Consider the following 26,659-nt stretch of genomic DNA (forward strand, 5'->3'; position numbering starts at 1 on the left):
CTGGCCCTGAGCTTAAGCCCAGGACTGGCAAAAAAAAAAAAAAAAAAAAAGAAAGAAAAAAAAGAAAATATAGGAAGGCAGATTCTAGTAATTCCCTAAGAGAAACAAATGATTGTTCCTTAGAAGTAGAACATCTCAGACATAAATATTAAATTGCAGCAATAAAGATTGAGAACATCCTGTACAAAGACACACAGAATATTTCGATTCGAAATTACCAGCTCTTCTCTAAATCAGGTATAAAATTAACTACTGAATTCGTTGTCATAAGTACTGGGGCAACATCTTTACTTAAGCTACAGAAAAAGGCAAAAACAGAAAATACAAAACCTTGTAAATGAGTTATTCTAAATCTTCAAGCCACTAATTTTAATCAATACTATCTGGGAGTTTTAAATTACTTTCTATCAAATCTCCCCACCCCCATCAAGAAATTATCAGAAACATTGATTTCATTCTATACATTCAATCTTACAAGTTCATAAAATATTAGCCTATTAAGTTAGCATAAAAGTACAATGATACGGAATTAAACAGCAGAGAGAATTTCATATAAAGCCTGAAAATTAGGCCTATGTAAGGCTGATGTTTAATATATTATTCACACCTTCTCTCTAGCTTCCTAGACCCAGGATGCATGAAAAGGACATTAAAAAGGGAGATAACACATTAGACATGTTATGGAGATAACATTCCAGATAGAGAATATGTGGCAGGTAAGAACTCTGATCACACAGGAGAAAGGTGAATAGGGGAAAAAAATCCTGACCCTCAATATTTCTGTTCAAAAGCACCCAATTTCCACCAGTGTCTACTGTTAGATTGTTAATACACAATGCAACAGAAACATAGGACAGTGTTTAGATTCTATCTTCACTAATCTACTTCTCAGCTATCAGGATCATAAACGGAAAGGAAATTGCTAATGTTGGCAATTCTGTTGTTTTTCAAAAGCTTGGTTTCAGTAGTTCTTTATATATGGGGCAAGTAAGTATGCAAACCTTTAGGCATCTTTTAATGGTCACATATTTTTGTATCAGGAGGTTAGGGAACCTACCAGAAAATTGGGACTCTAATAATGGCCCTTCCATACCTTGTTGCATACTGCTGGCTTCTCTTCTCTGTAGTAAAAGGTAATGACCACCTCTACCTGCTACAGTGAAGGTTATAATGACAATGTATAAGAGTGTGCTTGAAAGGTTTAAAGCATTACACATTAATTGGCATCTTTTAATTCTCAGAATTACGTGTTTTCCTAAGCTTCATACACGATTGAAACCCTGTGAGCATATAAATTGATTTCTATTATCTAAAAGGGCCAGAGAGAAAAGTCTTGAGGTGTTTTTGGAAGCTGGACAGACAAACTCATTGTTACTTCACATGCTGTTCTTTGGAGGAAAGATTTATAGTCTTGATTATACCTCACTGAATTCCTCTCTTCTGTCTTCTTCCTTTCTTAATTTTGTTTTCAATACAGGGTTTCATTATATAGCTCCAGCTGGCTTCAAGTTCGTGATCCTCTTACTTCCTGAGTGCTATGACTACAGGTGTGCACCTGTAATTACTATGCCAGGAAAATAGCAACTTCTCAATGCAAATGTATTGTGTATCTTCTACAATATTTGTCATAACAGAAGAGAAATGTAAGAATGACTGTTCCTTACTGTATCTAAGACAATGGAACAACTATATTAACTCTAAAGATGAAAGACAGTCCATCTCAGAGCTGAGTGCGGCTCTCAGTCCCTTCCCTGTAGATGGACAAAAAGGTAGTTCATTTTTCACAAGGCTCAAGCTTCAGATGGAGAATACCTACCCACTAGGTCCTGCTAACAGTCCACATATCTCATTGCAGGGGGTGGGGCAGGCATTCTCAATATGGAGTGGGAAATCTGAATGCCTGAGTCCACACTGAAGTAGAGCTTTGAAATGGAGGTAGCAGAAGGAATAAATAGGGAACAGAAGGCAAGATGGGCAATAGCGTATGTTTGGAATGGTTGGAGCTTCCACTCCAACTTGAAGGACTTCTAGTCTGGGTGGGTTGGTCTGATGAGGAATCGCAAGGTTCCTATGCCATAAAATATGTACTTATTATGTGCCCAGCAAATTGAGAACAAGAGCAATAGAAGACCCATTCCAGATGTTTCATGTAAGTGGAAACGGAACCTCCTATAATCTGTCTGAAGGAGAAACCCACATCCTTTCTGGGGAGGGGATGTATGGGGAAAGGGTTGGTGGATCCTGTCTATCCAGGAGCAGGTGTGCAGCTGTCCCTAAATCTGCAGGAATTTTATGCTGCAAATGGTATCTTGGGAATGTCACAAGACCTCCTCCTAATTTCCCACTTCAGCTCATACTCATATTTTTGAAGGAAGAATAACCATAACCACCCCCCTTCTGAAAATGTCTAGTTTAAGTAACAGGAAAGCAGGCTAAAGCAGCTCCCATGACCTTTCCTGTTAACCTCAGATAAACAACACTAAGTGACAAGGCCATCCAGACTGTGACCTCACAAAAGCACTGGTCTGTTCTTTTAGAATCATAAAGACCTTTGCTCATTTCAACCAAGATAATAAAAAATGACTAATGTAGCAAAATGACCACTTATTACCTTCAATTTATTTTATTACTGATAATTTCATTTAAAAGGCATTTGAATAAAGAAGGAGGTAGGGGTTGGCTACAGATTCCAGTAATGGTGTTCTATCTCTAGGTTCCATCTATACCTGCAAAAAGGAAGCAACTAAGTAATTTCTAAAGCCAAAAACAAGAAAGAATGCAGAGAGTTTATATTTTTACCAGTATGCCTGAACTACAGAAGAAATCACATAGGTCACTTTAAAAGTAGAAACAACAGTGAAATTCCCAGAGGTGGCTTTAGAAGTGAGAGTTGGTTTTCATTTCACCTGGCTTAATAATGAAAATATGAAAGATGGCTTCCAATTTCTCTCCAACCAACATATTAGTCCATTTAAAGAAATGCCACAGGAGGCTTTCTTACTACTTTCCTGTAGAAGATAAATTTTGTTTGTTCTTGCTTAAAATTGAATGTACCTTGCAATTTTAACAGTGCCTGAGCCAAAGTGAATAACATGACAGGGGTTTAAAGAGGTCTGAAGACAAAGACTGCAGTGTGAACATTCCAACTAGTCAGTTACCAGCCACCATTCAGACCCATGGGCCCTGCTGATAGCCAGTCCTGATGCCATTCATGTCTGATGAAGGTCACACAGCTTTTGAGAGAGCGAGGAGCAGCACTGAACCCCAAGGTAATACAACCATAAGTCCCTCTGTTTGCTCACAGGACATTACATACAAGGAAAGAAAAAAAAGTTAAGAATATACCTATCCCCCATAATGTTATATATGTTATTTCTGTAAGCATGTACATGCCTCTGCCCATATATATATACATACATACATTAATACTAATGTATTTATAAATATAATAACAACCCAGTAGTTAAAAATATTTCAAGACTATGCAAATCTTAACAAAAACTACCATAGGTATGAAAATGAGTGTCAGGTCACAAGCCAACTGTGACAGCCATACATACATAGATAGAACTCTCTTCCTCTTCTTCCTCTTTTCCCTCTCTCCTCCCCCCAACCCCCATCTCTCCCTCTCTCTCTTTTTACTGTCAATACCAGGGCTTTAACTCAAGGCCTGGTGCTCTTGCTGCATTGACATTTTCATTTATTGCTGGCACTTCACCACTTGAGCTGCAACTTTAGTTGGGCATTTTTGCTGGTTAACTTGAGATAGTTTCATAGACTTCTCTGCATGTGCTGGCTTTGAACTATGATCCTCACACCTCAGCCTCCTGAGCAGCTAATATCACAGGCAGGAGTCACTACTGTCTGGGTGAGAGACATATTCTTTTCCAAAGCTCTTGCCAGTAAGTTGGCTGTATTCGAACAATCCTACATCAGCTACTACAACCTCAAGTAGATTATTAGATTAGTATAAAATAGATCTACTGATTATCATTTAGAATAACTTCAATATCTACTGAAGTAAGATAGTATTAAAACATACTATATTACTTATTGCTTGTTACTGAAGGGGAAAACAAATAAGATTTCAATTGCTGAAAAAAAGCTGTTATAACCAAGGGATGACAAAAGAGATGCCCTTGCTATCCCTTGGTTATCTCATATTATTACAATATTTCACCTTGTTATCTCATATATTTTATATGTGCTTAACTGGTTATTTGAAATTGGATAGGGAAGGAGGGAAATCAAGATAAGCGGGGGAGGGTGGGAGGGAAATGGGGGCCATGTCATAAGAAAGGGTATCAATGTTTGTGAAGTTATGCACCTTCTATCTGGTGAATATAATGTAACCCTTCTATTAATCACAATAAAAAAAGAAATAAAAGCTGTTATAAGAGAACATATAAAACATGTAAATATTCTACTGATATACTTTTATTACAATACATCCATATTCAAATAGATTTTAATAAACAGAAGTTAAGATAGATACTATAAACATGTGTCTCACTTGGAATACAGGAGCTCAGTGCATTCATGGTATTGACATACTTGAGCTGCCCAGATGAATTCTTCTTCAGTGGAGGGGAGAGCAGAAGTAAGGCTAGGGGAGGCCAGCTGGGTCTGACACTAGATGCACTTTTTGCCTGAAGAACTCTCCCAGCAGACAGCACTGAGTGCCCCTTCCCCTCAGAAAGGTGATCATGGTGATATTAGGAAGGAAGTAAAATTTCTTGTTAGAGAATTTGAGTCTGCTCTTCTGAAGGCAGTTTTATCATTTCCTGTTGGAGACTCTCAGGATTCATAAACCCACAGTAACTGTGTAAAGAATAAGGACCCCAGTCCTTCCAGCCAAACCTAATCACAAATTAAACAGCGACATTTGGGGGCCATCCTCAGATGTAAGCTCTGAGGGTGGAAGGAGTTGGTGCCAACCTGGGTTGTACCTTAGCCTGGCCTCCAATGCAGCAGTTCTGAAAGCTAGCTACATGATCCAGTTAGTCAGTAGGCAGAACCACAGAATGTTGAATCTGGTCTTTGAGTTTATTTTACATGTATTTTATTTATCTAAGAAATCTTAATTCACTAAATCTTTTAGTTTTGTACAATTTCCAGGCATATCAACTATCACATATGTGATATGTCACTTAAATGGGTCCCTCAACCCTAGGAAGGTGTGACTGGCAGCTGAATGGGAGGGAGGGAGGGACAATAGGAGGAGGAAGAGAATAAAGAAGGAAGAGGTACTGCAGGTGGTAGGGGAGATTTGTTTGCTCACATTTCATGGCAATGGAAAAGCTAAAAAACCTTTTAGGGTTAAAGTATGTATGAAACCATCTGTTGTGTCCTGCTGTCACATACTTTAGATTCTGCATGTTTGTATGACTGTGTCTTCAAAACATCATGAGCCTAAACCAGCAATATTTAAAGTATGTTATATTTTAATGGAATCATAATTCTGATGCTTCATAAACACACTTTGGAATATCAGTTGTAGGAAAATATCTGAATTGCATATATATTCTCTTCTTACAAGAGAATATGAAAGAAAAAAGATGTAATCTTCCTATGTTAATTAGCCATCTGGATACCACCCTTGTACACTGAATGTTCAATTCTTTTAATCATCTTTAAAATTTACCTTGTAGTCTTTTAAAACTTTATTTGTAAAGTTCTTTATATATTGTAAATGGGTTTTCCTCATGTGTCTTTTTCCATTCTGCATCCAATTCTCATAATATCAGAATAATAGGGTCCAAAGTAGTCATGTTTTCCCTTGCCTGCTCTAAAGTAACAAAGATGCTCTGTGTTCTCCAAAAACTTACTCTTTCCTATTAAAATTTACAATTTGTTTTATGTATGATATGAGGAAGTGGTCAAGACAGCTTTTCCTCCAAACAGGAATTGGCTGAATCCAAGTCATTGAGGAGATCATGCTTTTCTCTTGCCTTGTTAGGTAGTTCTTCCATTAATTGTGCGACTACATATCAGTGAATCTCCTTCTGCACTGTTCTACCATCAGCCCATCTATCCTTGCACCAATACAACACTAATTTAATCACAAGAGACTTGTAGATTGATATCAGCTAATGGCAAAATTCAAGCTTTACCAGAAACATATACTGAAACTGGGATGCTACACAGAAGATTAGCATGATCCCTGAGCAGAGATGACAAGTAATAGTTTCATATTAAGAACAAAGTAAGAGCTGGAAGTTTGGCCTAGTGGTAGAGTACTTGCCTACCATCCACAGAGACCCAGGTTCGATGCCTTGGTATCACATACATAAAAAAAGTCAGAACTGGTGCTGTGGCTCAAGTGGTAGAACAGTAGACTTGAGGAAAGCCCAAGGACAGTGCTCAGGCCCCAAGTTTGGCCCCTAGGACTAGCAAAAAAAAAAAAAACAACCCCAAAAAACAACAGAGCAAAAGAAAAACAAGACTTGATTATTCTTGGCCCTTATCTGTTCATGTGAATTTTCTACAAAGAATAAATTAAAAGTAATGTGACAAAACTACTAAATCTGTGGATTACTTTGGAGAATGCTAAAAAGTCTGTAATAGTAGGTGTCTCAATCTATCCTCTATCTATAGAGGGAAAAGATGCCCATCTTTATGAGGCCTAAGGTATATTCAAATGAAAGCCACCAGATTCATTACAATAGTTAAAACAAGGAGACAATCAGAAGGCTGAAAATACTAAGGAAAGTATGTGGAAAAACTGGGATGCATATTGTCAGTAGGAATGTAAAGTTTGGGAAACTGTTGGTAGTATATTTTAAAGTTGAATACATGTAAACCCTGTGATCTACCAATTTTAAGGGAACAGATTATTAATTAAAATTATATCAAAAGTGCTTATTATGCTATGTCATTTACCAAGTTTATTCCTCGAATACACTAAAAGCACACAATAGGTCTTCTGAGCCCTATTTAAAATAGCTTTACAGGGCTGAGTGTTTGGCCTACTGGTAGAGTGCTTGCCTAGCATGAGTGATTGTTTGATTCCTCAGTACCACATACATAGAAAAATAGAAAAAAGGGCCAGAAGTGGTAGAGTCCTACCCATGAGCTAACCTAAGGACAGTGCGCAGGCCCTGAGTTCAAAGCCCAGGACTGGGAAAAAAATAGCTTTATAGTGGAAATAACCTAAATGTTCAATAAGGGTCGAAAGGATGAGGAACTTGAAAAAGCACGGAGCTGAGAATCAATTACTATACCCACATGCACTAATATAGACGAATTTAACACAGAAGAATTTAACAAACAGTACTGAGTGAGAGTGGTATGACTACTAACACAAAGAACAAAACCAAAACAAAATCAGCTGACATTAGAAGTCAGGATTATGTATTTTAGGATACAGTGAGTGGCTGCAATGAGATACTGTTTCTTTGCGGCTAATACTTTGGCATATAAAAGCATACTGAGTTGTCAAATAGTACTACAGGTTCTGTATGTGTATGTTTTAACAGAAAGGACTTTCAAAGTGAGGGAAGGGGTGACACTGTTCAAAAAGAAATGTACACCAGGCAATAGTGGTTTATGCCTGTAATCCTAGCTACTCAGGAAGATATGATCTGAGGATCATGATCCAAAGCCAGCCCGGTCACAAAAGTCCATGAGACTTATCGCCAGTTGACCACCAGAAAACCGGAAGTGGAGCTGTGGCTTAAGTGGTAGAGCACTAGCCTTCAGCTGAAGAGCTCAGGGACAGTGCCCAGGCTCAGAGTTTAAGCCCCATCACCCCCCCCCCCAATGTACTCTACTTGACTTATTTAACTGTAACCCTTCTGTATATCACCTTTACAGTAACAATTAAAAAAAGAAATAGACCTCCAAACAAAAAAGAAGTGTTTTAAGGGAAGACAATTTGGTTTTCATTTAAAAATGGTTCCACATTCAAACAATTCCCCTTTCTTGGGTGTTCCTTCCTGTATAGTATTTCTTTTAAATAGAAGGAGAAACCTTCAAAAACTATTTTTTACTTGTTCCAAATAAGTTCTTTAAAACTTTTGCAAATTGGAAAAAGTTAAAAAATTTAATGTATTTTTTTTTCCAGTCCTGGGCTTGAGCTCAGGGCCTGAGTACTATCCTTGGACTTTTTCAAGGCTAGAGCTCTATCATGTGAGCCTCAGTACCACTTCTGGCTTTTTTCTTTATATGTGGTACCAAGGAATCCAATCCGGGTCTTTGTGCATGCTAGACAAGCACTCTACCACTAGGCCAACCTCCTGGCCCCTAATGTATTCTTTTGTATACTGTATCTTTCTTCTCTAAATAGAATCATTTTATGTTTATCTGTGTTTATTTTTCAAATCAATAAAATATTATGGAAAGGCATGGTATCTTTAAGGGTCCTCACATTCTTTCAGATCAGTTACTCTAACATCTTTTGTCCTAATTTGGTTTTGTGTGTATGTATCTAGGTATGCAATTATACCTGTTAGGTGTGGTACAACCCAATTTCCCAATAACCTTTTAAAAAAAGGACAGCTATTTCATTTCAGTCTCTTTCTAGGAGACTGAGTTTTGTACTTCTATAATCTACCAAATGGGAATATGAAATTAAGAATTATGTAGAAAGCCTTCCACTGAATTGTTGGCTGGGTAATTTTTGTTTAATTTCTAACTATGAAATTATATAATAGACTTGTGACTCAATTTTCAATAAAAATAACAAAAAAGTCCTTACACTTGAAGAACAGAAATTCTTATATGATAGAATAGCTAGTGCTGTGAGAGAGCTATTTGAGGAATATTTGCTTCATGTTTGTATTAACCCTGGCTCTAGTAATGCACTTAAAAACCTTAAAGGGAATATATTACAACCACCATCACTATGCAGAGCTTTATGACTGTGTTTAAGCCATTCACGGAAAGACTGTTTTTATCACATTAAATATTTAGAGAGGGGGCCGGGAGTTAGAGGGTTCATTTAAGAAAGTATTTTACCTTGTTATCTGATATATTGTATATATGCTTATTTGGTTATTTGGAATAGGATAGGGAAAGGGGGAAAACAAGATGAGGGGCAGGGGTGGGAGGAGGGAAATGGGAACAAAGACATGAGAAAAGGGTATCAATGTTTGTGAAGTAATGTACCTTCTATCTGGTGAATATAATGTAACCCTTCTATTAATTACAATAAAAATATATGAAAAAAAGAAAGCACAGACATTACACAATGCAATCATGTTGTGATCTCAACAGCAGAGTTGAAAGAACGACAGGTGCTTTAAAAAGCTGTATCATATGATATTCCAGCCTAGTTTTTGTGTTCCAGTTTCGTGCATTGAACTTTCACTTAACTTCTGGCTCTTTACCATTTCAATCATACCTCCACTTTTGGTTTTTGACTGGCTAAATGGAGATAAAAGAATCACCAGGAATTGTCTGCCTGCACTAACTTTAAACTGCTACATTCACATCTCAGCCTCTTGAGTAGTTGGGATTATAGGTGTGAGCCACAAGTATAGGTGTGGCCTGCTTTGAAAACTATATTATATACTTACTCTTCATGTTTTCAAGTATGTTTAGGATTAATTTGATTTTGGAGGCCATGTAGGAAATGGAATAGAATGCTGTTATGGTTAAGCTTTTCCCCACTTTTCCTATTTGTTTCAGGACTTCTGCCAGAGTGCAAAGAAGAAAAATCATCTCATCACAAACAACCTGTACTGGGATATGTACTATCATCAATCACTCTACCAGGGAAGAATTAAGTACAGAGAAAGCAAAATGTTGGCCTCTGTTTATACATGTAACTTTTGAAGACCAAGGAAAGTGACAGAAAATTTTCTCAAAGTGAGGAGGAACAAACCATCAAAAAACAAACCTCACTTGGTAAATGAATTACTGAAAACTGGAATCATCATCTGTACTTGACAATGGAAGATGAACTATTCAGGTTGACTTTTTTTGGTGGTGGAGGGGGCTATGATTTCCTAATCTTTAAGCACAAAACCAATCAACTGACAAAAGACATCTGAGGTATCTTATTCCCAAGTGATATATAGTTAGAATTTGAGTAGAAATACTTCTAAATTCCTAGATGTGATGTCATCAAGGTATTTTAAATAAACATGACCATTCTGTTTTGTGTTTCCTTTAAAAAGTAGTTGTAGTAAAGCTAGAGATACTGCCTCCCCCTGCTTTTTTAAAATATAAATTTTGTATTAGTACTGAATTTGAACTCAGAGCCCTGTCCTTCACTTGTCTTTGGCTTTTTCAGTCAAGATGGCACTCTACCATTTGGGCTATACTTCCACTTCCTAGATATGCCAACTTTTCAGGAATATAATTTCAGAAATAGATGAAAATAAACTGATCTAAAAAAGAGAAAAAATTATAGCTATTCCTTGACTGTTACAAATTCCAATGACTACTTTTTTTAAGTCAAAGTATATATTAAACTAGAATTAAACTAAGTCTTAAAAATCATATTATGCCAGCTGTGGGGCTCATACCTATAATCCTAGCTACTCAGGAGGCTGAGATCTGATGATCAAGGTTCAAAGCTGGGTCAAGGGTAGGGCAGTAGCCTAGAGTGAAAGGGTTCAGGCACAGCACCCAGATGGAGTTCAAGCCCCATGACCCACAAAAAAAAAATCATATTATAACTCTCCCAAATAATATTAAAGAAACGTTTTGGTGTGCATGTAAGTTATTCATATTCTTAAAGCGTAATTTTATTAGGAGTTCATGCTGGGGGCTTAAATTCTTCTGTCTAGTTGGCAGATAACTTTTCTCATTAGTTCAAGCTTTTTTTTTTTTTTTTTTTTTAAATTTTGGTGACATTCCTGGGGCTTAAACTAAGGACCAGGCATTGTTCCTGAACTTTTGTGGTCAAGGCTGCTGCTCTAACACAGATCTACTTCTGGCTTTTTGGTTGTTAACTGGAGAAAAGAATCTCACGAAATTTCCTGCCTGGGCTTGCTTTGATCAGTGATCCTCAAATGTCAGTTTTGTGAGGAGCTATGATTACAGGCATAAGCCACTGGCACCTAAAGCTTGGAAAAGATAAATCCCAAATTAGTTCTTTTGTTGTCATAATGATAGATGTTCAAGATAAAAATAATTTGAAAACAACCCAAAGGTTATAAAATGCAAATGTTTCTCTTACCCCTTCTGTTCTCTTTTGTGAATCTATTGTCTTGTGCCTGTAGAAATCCAGCTGTCCATGTCATCTTACTTGTCATTTCAATCTGCCACATTCTGTTCTGTCCTTTCTCTTCTCCTACTAATTTCTAGTCCTAATAAAGTACCACATCATGTAATTGCTTTTAAAAAAGATTACACCTGGGCTGGGAGTTTGGCCTAGTGGTAAGAGTGCTTGCCTAGCATGCACGAAGACCCGGGTTCGACTCCTTGGTACCTCACACATAGAAAAAGCTGGAAGGGGTGCTGTGGCTCAAGTGCCAGAGTGCTAGCCTTGAGAAAAGCCCAAGGCCAGTGCTCAGGTCCGAGTTCAAGCCCTACAACTAGCAAAAAAAAAGATTACACGTTCATTTGCCATGAATAGTATCTCTTCTAGCATTTATAGTAGTAGAATTGGTATATACCATAAAATATAAAACTACCTATCTGATGAATACTTTTATATTTTGAGTTCCAAGTACAATTCACTTCCCTTTTTTTGCTGTTACGGAAGAGGCATTTCACATACAGTGCTGATTCAGATATCCCTTACTGGTACCCTATCTTGCTACTTCTTTATTTGGGTTATTAGCAACTAGGCTCTAATCCAGAAATCAAATACCATGGAAAATACATTAGATTTATTTTTAGCTATAAATGGGGCATACTTTTATCTATGCCTGTTTAACATACATTGCTTTCCTCAGAGTTTATTGCCATAAATACGTAACAGATTACATGATGCTTATTATTAGGTAGAGTCAAAGGGGAAAAAAAAATCACTTTGTGTTACTACCAAGGAGGCCTCAAAGATCATGGTAAAGGGACACAGAAAGTAAGACGAAAGGTCTTTGAACATCTAAATAATGATGGTAATTGGCTATTGCACTTGTGTATATATATTAAAAAAAAGGCCCTGAAAGCTACATATCCCTTTCTCTCTGTCTCTGTCTCTCTCATACACATACTCCCTTCTTAGGCAGTGCTTTCTTTACTTTAGCCAACCACTTGTGGAGAAAAGTTGGAGAAGAAGAGGAAATACAGGTAGAAAATGTCGTTGTGCAATCACTCATGTAAGATTTCAGGCAGGCAAAGATCTTCAACAATGGGAAAAATATCTGGGTTAGAGATTGCTCCAGAACACGAATTCATTCAATAATTAGGAAGAGAAAAGGGGACCTCTAGCAAATACTCAAACTTCAGAAGTTAACATTACCAATAATGGCACAAAGTGTAAGTTTCTATCTATTTACTTTTTTATTTTAGTCCCAGCATTCACTGAAGCAGAAAGACAGATTATCTGTGTAATAAAAAAGGCACTGCCAACAAAAGTCTTCACCAACCACTGACATTTTATCCCTCTTTGACTCATGCTAAACTTTCCTTTCCTGTCAGTAGAAACACTAAAACATTTTCCTAGACATTCTCTATGCCTTTGACTCTTGAATCTATTAGTGTGAATCACTAAAGCCATTCAGCATCCAGTATTTGGAAATCTAATCCAGCTCACCATTTTCATTTTTTTTTTTTTTTTGCTGAGAAAGGTATACCAGTGCAAAACAGGTGCAATTGGGGGTTAAGGGAAGGAAGATAGAACAGTGAATGCTAAAAGACAGCTAGGAGATATTTTTATAATTAATAATCAAACAAATTAAGAAATTAAAACTACCCACAGCCTTGGTGTAAGAATCAATAAACAGTTGTCATCATTTTGGTGATGCTTCTTAATCAAAGGTCTAAAAATTTGAAGAGGTCAACACTATTTGTGTAGTGAGAATCTCATAGAGCAACTTGTGGGGCCATTGTCATCACAATGTGAGATCAAACACGGCAGATTTATATAGCATCTGCAAATAATTCTTATTAGGTTTAAAATATAAGGGAAGAATTATGAATGTGGTAAGCCTACTCATAGACCATCAGTTTCCAGTACAGTTCTAGTGCTGTAAATCACCACTTCAAGGCAAGAAAGTTAACAGCGAGTGACAGCCTGACAGCTATGTAGCAGGCCTGCTGTGTCTATGGCTCTGGCCATAGTCTTTAAAACTGTTCTGGCTACAGAAAGCAGTCCGTCATCATGAGTATCACAGGCTGTGTATAGAAAACTTTCTTATCCTCCAAAGATGCTCTGAAAACACATGAATTACCTGATCACAGGTTGGCAGTTGTGGAAACACAAGCCACTCCCTTATGCTCTAACATGCTGGAAAAGTATCCTGAGATCCATTCTACTTACATAAAAGAGGCTACCTTAAGAACAACTTTCAGAAAGCCCAGGAACAAAATGGAGGACTGATTTGGTGGAGCACTTCTCACAGCTCTGATGGAGAATAAGTCCTGAGTTGTCCAAGAAGGATAAAGGCAATTCTATGAACAACTAGTTTTGCTTGGATCTGTATCAGTCAGCCGCTGTCAGGATCCTACCCTATTAGGCAAGGTGAGGCATATACTAAGGAAAGCCTTTCTCCTCAACAACTCAAGAATCTAACATTTTGGACCTGAAACTTCTCCTGATGAATGCAGACAGACCACCATGCTCGCTAATATACAGGCATCAAACTATGCTTCCCAGAGCAAACCTGATAAACCCTATAAGCTTTTATCCCTTGCTTTCATCACTGATTTTCAGAAGCTTCTTAGCTAACAATAAAGCATTAGACAACTCTGATGTGTGTTTACTGTGAGAAACCTCATCTAAGATGTTTTTCTAGAATTCAGTGTTAGCCTTGTCCAGATAAACAAACTGAAATCAATGACCCTTCACTGGGTACGGTTGTGTCTGTTTGACATCAAAGATAAAAGAGCCATGAGACTATACTAATGCTACCAAACTCTGAACATGTGTTCTATGAAGAACCAGGAAGTTGGATTACCCATGCAGAGACCACCAATTCCTTTTGTTCCTCTTGCCTCATACCATCTTTCCCCATATATTGTATCACCTTGGTTGTTGGTTTTTTTTGACCCTATAAATATGTCTGAGTCATCCTAGCAGAGGTAGATCTGTGATTTGGGGCTCTTATCTTTTCTCTGCCTTTTGAAAACACTTGGCTTTAGTGACTGGCATGCTTTGTCTGATATCATGTGCACCAAAAAATTATTCTCACGTCCATTGTAATAACCTTGACATTAATTCTAAAGAGACATGTGAAAGAGCTTGGGATATCAAAATTATTCTCACAGGGCTTACAAGTTGATTAGTTGTCCATGCTGTTTAAGAAATGGATTCTGATGATTTTCAGAAATTTAAATTTCACCTTTTCTCAAGGGCTCTGTAGGGCTAGTACCATTATGCTTTACCTTTTGGGGTTCCATGATAAAAACAATAACTCCTACAATGATCTGGCCAAGGAGCAGTTTCTTAACTGTCAATAAATCCATTTTCTAATTATGTAGAAAGGCATGTTTGTCTTCGGCCCTGATTACATTAAAAATACAAGTCTCACTGCTTTAATGTGCATTACAGAAACATGACTCCCCAAGTGAATCTGATCTATTAGTAACATCTCTTTAACTGCTGCCTAATGATTTGGCAGAGATGGAGTAGATTATTTTGTAGCTCTTTTCAACCATCTATAATTCTTTTTTTCAATATGAATTTGAGATACAATGAAATTTCTCATGCTTTGTGCCATTATGTGTGTTAATATCAAAACACCAATTAGACATCTCAACACTGTCATGCATGCTGTATGCAGAGCCAACCTCTGAGTACTTCTATCTGAAGACCTGCTCATGCTACCTGAAGTTCTACATGCGTGGCAGCTCATTCAGTTTTGCTCTGAAGATAGGTAAGGCCAATGTACCAAGAGGTCTGAATCAGTCAGAGTAAGAACAAGTAACTGCATTTAAGTTGCAATATTTTAAACCTAATTGTAAAACCACAATTCTTTTCTTTTACAAGAACAGAAACACATATTAATAATTTGAAATTCTATTAAATTATGCTATTGAGAATGGTTAATCAGTAAAAGACTATCAACAATACATTATATATTCAGCTTATTCCATTTACAAAGTTCCTTCTTACTGACTAGTGATTATGCACCTATTTATCACTTTTGTGGTTAAGCAATGAATGTGTGAGTAATGTTTAAATTCATATACAAAAGAGTAATCCATTTAATATAAAGGCCTATCTTAAAGCAATGCACGAGCTTTCAACATATATAGATACAACCCACTTGAGTGCAAGTTAGAATTGCTTTCAATAGGAAGCTGTCTTAAAGGAAACTGCAAAAATGGCAGTTCAGATTGCTAAGAATAAGCAGACATGGGGAATGATGCCATAAACTACAGATGAAAGGATCCTGCTCCAAGGCCTGGTGGAGGTGGTAGTTGGAGGAAAGTTCTCATGATCATAATCATCCATTCTGGCATCTAACTCCAGGACTCTGTGAGGTGGGAATGGGGACCCAATGTGAGAACTGCATCAAGCTGCCTTCTGTACAGCTCTCAAGTTTCTGCTGTTACTGGGCCTCAGACTTTTTCTAGAAGATTTTCTAGAAATAGTCTAGACTCTCACCTTTCGCCCTCAGAGTAAAGGAGCATAAAGATTCTTCTATAAGCAGCTAAATGTATTTAGCAATTCCAATACAGTTTGCAGTGAGAGGATTGCAGAGCATGGAAACCTCATTATAATTTCATTTCCACGGACAAAAACAACTAATTTTCCCCCTGCAGGGCATCTTCCAGATTACTAAGGCTAGTGTTGCTGTTAAAATGAGGAGTAGATCATCTCTCCCTATGCCTGGCTAACCCCAGAGTTGATAATGACTGCAACTAGAGGGGAATATGGTGACAGGGGCGTTTTCACAATGATTCAAGGTTCAAAAGTGAAAATGAAGATTGTTTAACGACATTTTGCTTGGTGTCTTCTCAGAGGAAGGGGATTATTTATAAATATAATGATTAGTTCAATGAGGTCATCAGAACAAAAACAAATCTTATTGGTTTCTTAAATCTTGCCTTGGTCTCATCATATTTCTATTTTTCTTTTATTTTTCTTTTGCCTTTACAAAAATAAAACCTATGAATTGAAAATCTAATGATCTACCACTTAAAGTGTGTATAAGTATTTTATCACTTCTTCCTCAAATCCCTTTGAGCTCTCTCTTCTCTTCCTTTCTCTTTGCAGACCTGGAGTTTGAGATTAGGGCCCCTCATATGTAGGTGCTCTACTATTTTAGAATGTCTCAGTTCTTTCTCTTCTCTTTTCAACAAATGGTGTCATGCTCAAAGTAACTTTGAATTCTAACAGATACTAAAAAAGTTGAGGATATAAAAGCTTCAGAATGGAAGATTTTCTCAAACTGCATGCAGCTTATTAAAGATCTACTTCCTAGCCAATAAAGCTTAGAGATATCATACAAGTAATGCCTTAAAACATGGCCATTTATTTACAGATGAAAAATGCTTTTTACCTACTGAGAACCCATATCCTCAGTTAAACATTTTCCTTGCAAGTATTATATAAAGTAAGTAGTACTTAGAAGAGAAGTGGGACATTCTTAAAAAAAAAAAAAAAAAAGCTCCTAAAAGTATGCTCCTCACTTTCTGCATTACTTTGTGTGAGGGAATCAAAACAGAAATAAGCTCTGAGTTCCTTCAATGGATATCTGAGTATAGGTAAACTTCACATTCTGGTAATTGTGACCGCATGAAAGGCTTTTCCATGGTAGTTTCCAATTCTGTATCCTTTCTTCTTTTGTACTTCTCACCTTGAAGCAAAACACTAGTCTACGCAAAGTGAGACTTAGACTCGTTCTTTCTCAGCCTTCCACGTATATGACATTACAGATGTGTACCATGGGTTCCTGGCATATAATTCAACTTTAACTGTCTTGTCCAGGCAGTACAAATATTCTCTCAAATATTCTGTAGTTCTGCTCTCTTATTCTTTTTGATAGAATTCAGATCATTTAAGAGAACTTTTTGTTCTAAAAACCCTGAAGTAGTTTTTGTAGTTTTGTAATTACTACAAGTTAATATAATTATAAAAATCAGGGTGATAGATGAAGGATATGGTAAAAGAAAGACATGAGATATGAAGAGGAAGCATCTTCCAGTTCTTCTTTGCTTCAGATATATCCTGTCTACCTATGCATTCTTTTCCCTCCTTCCCTGTCAGTCATTTAGAATACAGCTCCAGCTCCAGGAACATGACCTATTAATTATTTCCTAGTCTTTATTATGACTTTAGTGATTACTTCTTTCATCTTTGTCAACATACATTATAAAGAAAAAGAAAAACAAAAACCTCCCATATGGCCCCATCTACCCATACCTAAGATTCTCAAACACTTGCTCTGCCTTCCTCTGTTCTTCCCTACCAACCTGCTCCTTCATGTTAGGTGCCTCTGTATCCTGACTACTCTGTATGCCTGACAGGTGACTGTTACAGATGGGCACTCCTACAAATCTCTCCCTGCTGAGCTTTCTGTAAGAAATGGACATGGCTTAATACTGTGCCTTGCTTCTCTCTTCTTCTTGCTGTTCTTGGCTTCTTCTCTCTGATCCTTCTAACTCCCTCTAGGTAACAGAGCTTAGTTTCGTGTTTTATCAGATAAATGAGCAGCCTCTGGGTTTTGGGTGCACATTTTCAACTGCCTGGGATATACCCAGAAACTACAGTGCTGGCATCTTAGACTAAGTTTGACTCTACAAAAACTTATCCTTCCTTTATATAGATCTCTTTGGTTCACTCTGGCTGTTAACGTTTCGTGAACTGAATGACATGGATACACACACAGAGTCACACTGATATAACAAGTCAACTTTGCCTTTAATGAGGCAGCCCAGGCTGATGACCAAAGCTATGTTGGACAATTGGGTAGCAATGCCTCCAGGTCTTGTTATGAGGCATTATTAAACTCAGAAAGGTATAATTAATGTGACATTTCTGAGACCCCTAAGACATTATGTAAAAATAATGAGGACTGAAATTAAACCAATGGTGTTAACGTTTCGCACAGGTTTAAGAGTGAATGTAGTAATTGGTTTTATAATGACTATTTCTGTATGCTTTAGCTATAATTTAAAGTGTTTAAAGCATTAAAAAGCAGCAGCTATATTAAATTAGCACCTGCTTTTTAAATGGGCTAAGGATACACAAATCAGCTTTGAATCAATACTTAAGCATTTACCAAAGATCCATTTTATAATTTCATTTATTGGATATGTAAGATTAAGAAGCTGATCATTAAATCAGTAATAAAATTATCCATGGTCACAAGTTCTCTGGATAGTAAAAGAAAACAATCCATTTGTTACATGTACATCAGTATACATATACATATATATATATATATACACACACACACACACATATATATCTTTTTGTCTTAAAGGTAGCTTAGGACTTGTGGCTTTTATTTTAAAAAGGTAGTTCTGATGTATTATCCTTCTGAAGAGCTGTTCATCTTTTAATCAGTGTGGAGTAAAATAACCAGTGTGCCTGTGTACAGTGTTTAAATTATCAGTCGTATCTCATTTTGCTGGATATCAGTGGATCTTCTATACTCTCTAGATGAAATGTATCAGTTTTCAAGAAGGCAATAATCTGAGTATGAGAAATATTTTATGTTGTAGAGTTTCTTTTTTTATTATATATGTTTTTAATCTGCACATATAATTTACTTTTTACAATCTAGCATATACTAAAAACAGTGATAAAACTATAATGAAAGCCTAAGTATATTTTAAATGAGACTACAATGCACATATATTATTTAATTACTAAAGGCTTTCATTCCCTTCTAGCTCTTGTCTCCCTCCCTTTTCTCCTATAAAAACATATAGGCTCTATGTGGAGAAAATGACCTAAAGCCTATGTTCCTTTATTTAGAAGCACATTCAGGGATTGGGTATCTAGCTGTTTAAACCACAGCCTGTAGGCAAGTGGTTGCAGGAAGAAAGAAAATCTACGTGCTGCATTATAATTTATATCCTTTCGTTCTTGAACAGTCTACTCCTTCCTTCCTTCCTTCCTTCCTTCCTTCCTTTCTCCTTCCTTCCTTCCTTCCTTCCTTCCTTCCTTTCTTTCTATTTATTTGCCAGTTCTGGGTCCTTGGACTTTCTCAAGGCTAGAGCTCTATCACTGGAGCCTCAGCACCATTTCTGGCTTTTTTCTATATATGTGGTACCAAGGAATTGAACCCGGGTCCTCGTGCATGGAAGGCAAGCACTCTACCACTAGGCTAAACTCCAGGCCCTACAGTCTACCCCTTTATGGCACTCTCCAGTTGAGGAGATCTTCAACACTTAGATGGGTAATTCTGTATTAGAAAGAGGTGTATTTCCCCTCCAACCCTCACTTTAGTCAGTGGAAACTGGAGTACCTAAGATCTGGCAACAAAATAAACAATAGTATTAATTACCATATTCAACAGCTACTCAGTGAAGAAAAGGTTTACTAATGTAGTAAGTCTAGGATAATAGTTGGTTAAAGTCACTGTTAAGTGATTCTGTAATATCTTCCCAATGGTTATTGGAACTCACTTCTCTACTCCCACAGCCCTTCACATTGATGAAGTTGAGTGCTGGTATACAGGAGGTTGTAATTTTTCATTTATTTTTGGCTGTAAGAATACAAGTAAAATTAGAGGAAAAGAGTCTGACAAGTAAATAGGAAATCCTGGTTCATAAAGCTCTGCTTAAGTCTTTATTTATTTATTTTTTTGGCCATTCCTGGCTTGAGCTCAGGGCCTGAGCCCTGTCCTTGGGCTTTCTCAAGGCTAGCGCTCTGCCACTTGAGCCACAGAACCACTTCTGGCTTTTCTGGTATGTATGTGGTACCCAGGAATTGAACCCTGGTCTTTGTGTATGCTAGGCAAGCATTCTATCACTAGGCCAAACTCCCGGCCCCTCTAAGTTTTTAAGAAAAAAGAAAGAAAGAAAGAAAGAAAGAAAGAAAGAAAGAAAGAAAGAAAGAAAAAAAAGGACTGCTGGAGATCCACTGTATAACATGGTTATTAATATAGTGCGTTAAAAATAACGCACTATGTACTGTGGAGAGTATCAGCATCTATTCTTATCACAAAAAATAATGATGTGAGGGGAGGGGTTGGATATGGTAATGAGGATGAATATGCCATTTTATAATATTTATCTATCAAAGTATATGACATACACTATGTATATTTATTAGCCCAGTACTCAGGAGACTGAAGCAGGATGAATACAAGATCAAAGCCAGCTTGAGTTACATATGTATAGAGAGATTTTGCCTCAATAAGAAGCAGCCGTGTTTTTATTCCTATGCTTCAAAGCTTTTATGTAAGGAACTAAGAAGTATAGTTTATTTTCTTAGTTTTACTTTACAATAAAGGAGTTCAAAATTATACTCGATAGTTGTCCTTTATCAAAAGAACTATCCCTTTAAAAGAAAAACATGTACTTGTTTTCCTCTTTCTCTCCTTGGAAGGTAACAGATACTAATTCTGAGTTAGAATGGGACATAATTCAATAGGTGTATGTCTATAAAGTTTGACTTTGCTCCATGGAGATCCTGTTAAAACCATAAAAAAGCATTTGCTTACATTTTATACAGATTAATCTTATTAACAGTTCAAAAAGCTAAGATAAACTATCTGATACTTAGAAAACAGATCTTGTTCTCGGAAAAAAACAAATACACGGGATATAAATTGCTCTAAGTTTATGCTTTTGGATAAAGGATAAGGAGTCATCCACTCATTCACCAGAAAACCCTTGTACAGAGGCCCTACTTGGGTTCCAGTGCTGAGAAACAGTCCCTAATTTCAAGGTCTTTATAGAAGATATCAAATGAACAGGATTCATGAAAATGTCAGTACAAAGACATAAGGAGTTGTGGAAGTATCAAAGAACAAATATATCTTCCTGTCACACTTTCAATTATGTCCCTCTGTCACAGCAAGACTAAGATGATGTGCAAGGTCCCATGGGATCTCAATCTCTTGTTCATCTTTGAGGGAGATCTTAAAAGCCCTGCCTTTTGTTACTCATGCACCTAACTTCTGGTGTCAAATTGTCCCCTGAGCTTATGTCCTCTCGTCCCTGTACAGCACGTTTCCTGGCCTCCGTACATAAGTGGCTTCATTGTAATCAACTTCTACTTATCATACTGGAGGGCCAAATCTGTGTCCTATCACACCCCCTTGTCAGGTGAAGGTCTGACACAAAGACAAAGATAAATATTGGTGATGCATGCCTGTAGTCCTAGCTACTCAGGAGGCTGAGATCTGAGGATCATGGATTTGAAGCCAACAGAGATGCTCTTCAAAGGCTCTCTCAGTGAGCAGCTTTTTCCAGTAGGTTCTGTCTACTACAGTTTATACCTTCCTAGTAGTTCATTCAACTATGAGCCCATCAATGGATTAATCTATTGAGGACCCTGGAGCTCTCATAAGCTGACAGCTTTCCTCAAACCCCATCTGCTGCCCCAAGGACCAAGGTTTTTAACATGAGCCTTCAGGACCTTTCAGATCTCAGCTACAACAGCTCCTGTGTTAGTTGACTTTCTGTTACTGTTACAGGCAATCGAGATAATCAACTCATAAGAACAAAAGCTTTATTTTGGCTGTTTTGGTGGTTCCAATCCATGGTAAGTTGACGCCTTTGCTTTTGGGCCTGCGTTGAGGCAGCACAACACAGTGGGAGCACATCACAGAGTAAAACTTATACCCCAGGGAAGATATAAAATAGAAGAAGAAGAGGCTGGGTCTCACTGTCCCCTCCAGAGGCACATCCTCAGTGTCATTCCTACTTCTCACTAGGCTCCATCTTTTTAAAGGTTCTACCACCTTCCAACATCACCAAGATGAGAACCATTTCTAAAAGTTTGCCAGTTGCAAAATGATGGCCACGACCTAATTCCCTGCAATATAGTTGGTTAAGAAATCTCAGGCTAGATGATTTCAAATCTCAATTCTAGGAGCATCCTTTCCTGCGTTTCTTTGAGTGATTTTCTCCCCTCTTTTCCCCTCCCATCCCCACCCTTGGGCTTGCGTGTGTGTGCGCGCGCGCACACACACACACACACACACACACACACACGCGCGCGCGCGCCTAAAAGTAGAGCTGTGGCTCAAGTGGCAGAGTGCTAGTCTTGAGCACAAAGACTCAGGGACAGTAATCAGGCGCTGAGTTCAAGCCCCAGGACACATGGACACGCGAACATAAACACACTCACACGTAAGAATGGGAGAGGCTATCTGCAGGGGGACAAACAGAAAGCTAAGAAAACCAGTGAGATGACACAGTGGAAACAAACAACAGACATTCCAAATGGTTATAAAGAATCATTTCCATTCCCTCCCCTACTTTGTCATTGTTGTAGCATTTATTAAATATTGGAAGGGATGGACTTTAGATTCAAATTGCTCTGGGATGAAATGAAAAGGGAATATAAACAGTACTCACTTTTAACACAGGTGAGTGATATTAAGTGTACTTGACAGAATAAAAGCTAATCCAACTTACAAAATGCCCATTAGACAGACTTACGTGCAAGCTGAGAGGCAGTAAGTAGCTTCCTCAGGGTTCTATCTGCTCGGGGGCAGAGCTGAAATCTGAATCTTAGTTTCACTTCCATATCTATCTTCTCAAACAGACACAAAAGTAAGATGTCACAACTAGACAGACCTAAGAGCTGTCCTTGTAGGAAACTCTAGATGAGTCATGGTGGTATGTGTGATCATTGGGAAAGACATGGGCCAATGATATAGACACAAGCAACATGCCTATGTTTTAGAAGGACAGAGGGCCAGCAAAGGAGATGAGGACAAAAATGTCAGGGGAAGTGGGGAGGGGGCGGGCGGGGGGCTGCAGTGGCTCATGCCCATAAGCCTAGCTACTCAGGAGGCTGAGATCTGAGGATAATGGTTAAAAGCCAGCCCTGGTACTAAAAAGTCCCTGAGACTCTTATCTCCAATTAATCAGTAGAAAAGCAGAAGTGGAGCTGTGGCTCAAGGAGTAGGGCAGCAGCTTTGAGCTGAAGAGCTCAGGGACAGTGCACAGGCCTGGAGTTTAAGCTCCATGATTGACAAAAAAAAAAAAAAATGATAAAATGTCAAGAGGGGAAGAGAAAATGAGAAGCAGCTGAAAGGTCTGACTTACAGTGCTTGGCATTCAGGATCCTGAGTACCAGTTAGAAACTGCTTTAATCTGGTATATGGGAGTACAGTTTGGATGGTAATAGGTTATGATGAGTACAAATGATACTGCAAAAAGAGGTGGAAGAGCAAAGAGCTGGGCTGGACTTGGAAACAAAGAGGCTGGAAGGCTATTTATGGATTAGGGAGACAGACTGGCGAGAGGGAGAATGCAAGTTTAAGGGACAATTGAAGAAGGTAGATTAGCAGCTTACAAAAGAAGATAGTGTGTTATCTAACAACAAGGCAAAGCCAGTAGCTTGGAAAAAGCAATGGATATTTCTTTTTCTTTTTCTATTCATCAGTTCTGGGGCTTGAACTCAGGACCCAGGCACTGTCCTTTAGCGCTTTTGCTCATGGCTTCTGCTCTGCCACTTGAGCCACAGCACCACTTCCCACTTTTTCCGTATGTGGTATTGAGGAATTGAAACCAGGGCTTTATGCATGTTAGGCAAGCATTCTACCATTATATCATGTTCCCAGTTTTTTGGAATATGCTCCATGTTCCCCCTCCCCCCTGCAGCAAAATGAAGAGGACTAAGAGCATTATGCTTTGAGTTCTTGACATACTTAAAAAAATGTGTAGTTATTTTCTAACTGGCATTGGGACCAGAGGCTATCATTTAGAAGAGTTAGGATGAAAATATGCTTATATCAAAATAAACTCTAAATGCTTCAAAAATTAAACATTCAACAAACTTATAAAATCACCAGAAGAAAATTTAGAGAATGTTTATAATCTTGGGAGTTGATAATTCAGCATGACACAAAATTCAAAGGCAAAGTATAATTACCTAAAAGTTAAAATCTATTAAAATGATCAAGTATCCCGTATTTTACTTAAAAATGGCTCCAAAGTGCAAGAGTAGAAACATGCTTGTTTCTTTACATAGAAGATCTCCACAGTACTATGCTGGCAATTTAGACATGTTAAATGCTATAGTACTTCCATTATTTGAACATGAATGAGGCCCTGGGTTCCATACTCAATGCAAAAACAAAACAAAACAAAAAACCTCACACTGATTTATTTCGTTGTTGTTGTTGGGCGTTTTGTTGTTGTTGTTCGTGGGGCTTGAACTCTTGGCCTGTGTCCAATAAGATCACCATTTGACTCTAGCTAAGTCATTTACAACTCTCCTCCCAGATGTCTCCTGTGAAAATGATAGGCAACAGTTCCTTCCTTCTAAGGCTCACTGTGCTTTTTGCCTCTGAATTCTCTCCTCACGAGAAGCCTGACCCACCATGTCACTCTCAGGGGAGATGCTTCTGCATTAATATCAATGGTGACATTGAGCTTTATGGGGATATATTGCCCTGGCTTTGAAAATGGCTTGCTTCTGTTTCCCCTGGAATAATTTGGCTCTTTAACTTAATTTTATATGATGACACTGACTCAGTTCCCTGTCTCTTGTGCAGTTCCTCCATTCTCAGAGAAAAAAAAATCCTCATAAAACCAATTTACAATATATCAAACAAACTGGCAGGAATCTTAAGTCCTAATGTCTGAAATTATCTGTGGCCATGATTTATTATACAACTTTCACTGTTATAACCTGGCAATAAGAAGGTATTGATAAACACAAACATATTATTGATGTCAATTAAAAAAAGGCACAAGATCGATGAGTGCCCCAATGTGCTCTGACACAAGCAGTTAAGGTAATGGCCATCAATACACATCTAGCTACTACAAACACAGAGAGAAGAAATTAGACTGCCAGGTAACAAAAGGTGCTTTCACATTAAAAGTGAGATCATTTAAAGTGATGAGTAAGTATATAACAGGAATCTCTAACAGAATCAACAACCTATAGAAAAAAAACACAGACAACTCATTGGGGATTCATAGAATCCCTCTGGGGAGAGGGTGCAGGCTTGAATTACCAAGAAAATGAAAGTGTTGGGAATTTCAAAAGAAAATTCATTCAAAAAGGAAAGAAAAACCAGGCGTAGTGGTATGTACCAATAACCCATGTACTAAAAAAGCAAAAGCAGGAGGGTCAAAAATTTAAAGCCATCTGAAACGGTAAGCTAGACCACATTTCAAAAAAAAAAAGGGCCAGTAACATAGCTCATGTGGCAGAGTACTTGTCAGGCAAGTGAAAGACCCTGGGTTCAAATTCTTGGTATGGAGATGGAGAAAGAAAGATATAACAATTCAGCTTTGGTCAAGAGGGGATCCAAGTGTGACCATATCTTAGGCATACAAGCCAACATTTTGAGTGAAAAAAACTGAAGATGAAGTATCAGACAGATCAGGAGATATAGTACAAGACATTAGTGTTATATTAGAAGCCTTATATGCTGCTGCTAGTAACATAATGTAGGTATAGTCATTTGGAAAACAGAATGGCAGTCCCTCAAAAAGTGAAGACAAGGAGTTATAACATGACCTGACAATTGTATTTTTAGGTAAAAACGTAAGAGAAATAAAAATTTGTGTTCAGAAAACTGTACACAGAAACTTGTACATAAATGTTCATAGTAGCAGCACTTACAAAAGCAAAAAAAGTGCAAGCAAGTCAGATATTCATCAACTGGACAATTGAAATGTAGTGCATCTACTTAGTGGAATATTACCTGGCATTAGTACACTGATGGCTGGCAAGGGTTAGTAGACAGTGGCCTGGGGAAAATGGGGAATCATTGCTCTTTTCTTTCTGTGATGATAAAAATGTTCTAAAATTTATTTTTGTGGTGGGCACACAATTCTGTATGTAAAACTCACTAATTGTATGCTTTAAATGGTTGAATTTTCTAGTATAGTGATCTTACCTATCACAGGAGTTATGGTCTAGAGACCCTAGTACCAGGTGAAAACTTGCACTGTAGCAGCATTATATAGTTACTGCACACTATATCACGGTTCACTTATTGCTGATTCGAGGATTTTCATTGATTGTGGGGATAGCTGGAGCATAACTTCTTTGCCAGTTGAGGTATCACCATTTATGTATTGAAAAAAAAAAACCACTACGTGACACTTGATGCTGCAATAAGTAAACTGTGATATAGTGAGGGATGACTGTATATGAGTTATATTTCTATAAAAAGCATTAGAAGTATTCAAATAAGTTGTGAAAAACATACTCCTGTGAAATTCACACAGCAGTGCTCTTCTACCACCAGACTAAAATTATCATAGAGATTTTCACCAACAAACTAGACCTTTGGTAGTCTTAAAGTTCAGAAAAATCAGAGTATGAAATATCTAGGCAGTTTCCTTAGAAAAAGCTTGCTACACTGGTTTGGCTAACCCACTCCATGTTAAGCCCTGAACATGTAGTTCCTTTGGGTGTTAAAACATTGGCTCAGTGCGTTTGGGTCCGTCACAGGGTTGGCTCCCCAAAGCTACTGTTCCCAAGACTCCTCACTGTCTC

General features: G+C 37.7%; 1 protein-coding gene, 1 long non-coding RNA gene and 1 other non-coding gene across 3 annotated transcripts in view; 2 read left to right on the forward strand and 1 right to left on the reverse strand.

The window, feature by feature from the left end:
- Positions 1 to 26,659, reverse strand: part of Lyrm4 (LYR motif containing 4) — a 100,948-nt gene that overhangs the window by 28,063 nt on the left and 46,226 nt on the right. The gene's annotated exons all lie outside the window — the stretch shown is intronic.
- On the forward strand, positions 2,582 to 10,282 carry LOC150048435 (uncharacterized). Its single transcript, XR_016539256.1, has 3 exons — positions 2,582 to 2,669; positions 3,071 to 3,269; positions 9,631 to 10,282. It is a non-coding gene; the product is annotated as an uncharacterized LOC150048435 (long non-coding RNA).
- Positions 6,107 to 6,208, forward strand: LOC150048436 (U6 spliceosomal RNA). Its single transcript, XR_016539361.1, has one exon. It is a non-coding gene; the product is annotated as a U6 spliceosomal RNA (small nuclear RNA).

Source organism: Megascapheus bottae, chromosome 22 (genome assembly GCF_031878675.1).
Source record: "Megascapheus bottae isolate mThoBot1 chromosome 22, mThoBot2.hap1, whole genome shotgun sequence".
NCBI lineage: Eukaryota > Metazoa > Chordata > Mammalia > Rodentia > Geomyidae > Megascapheus > Megascapheus bottae.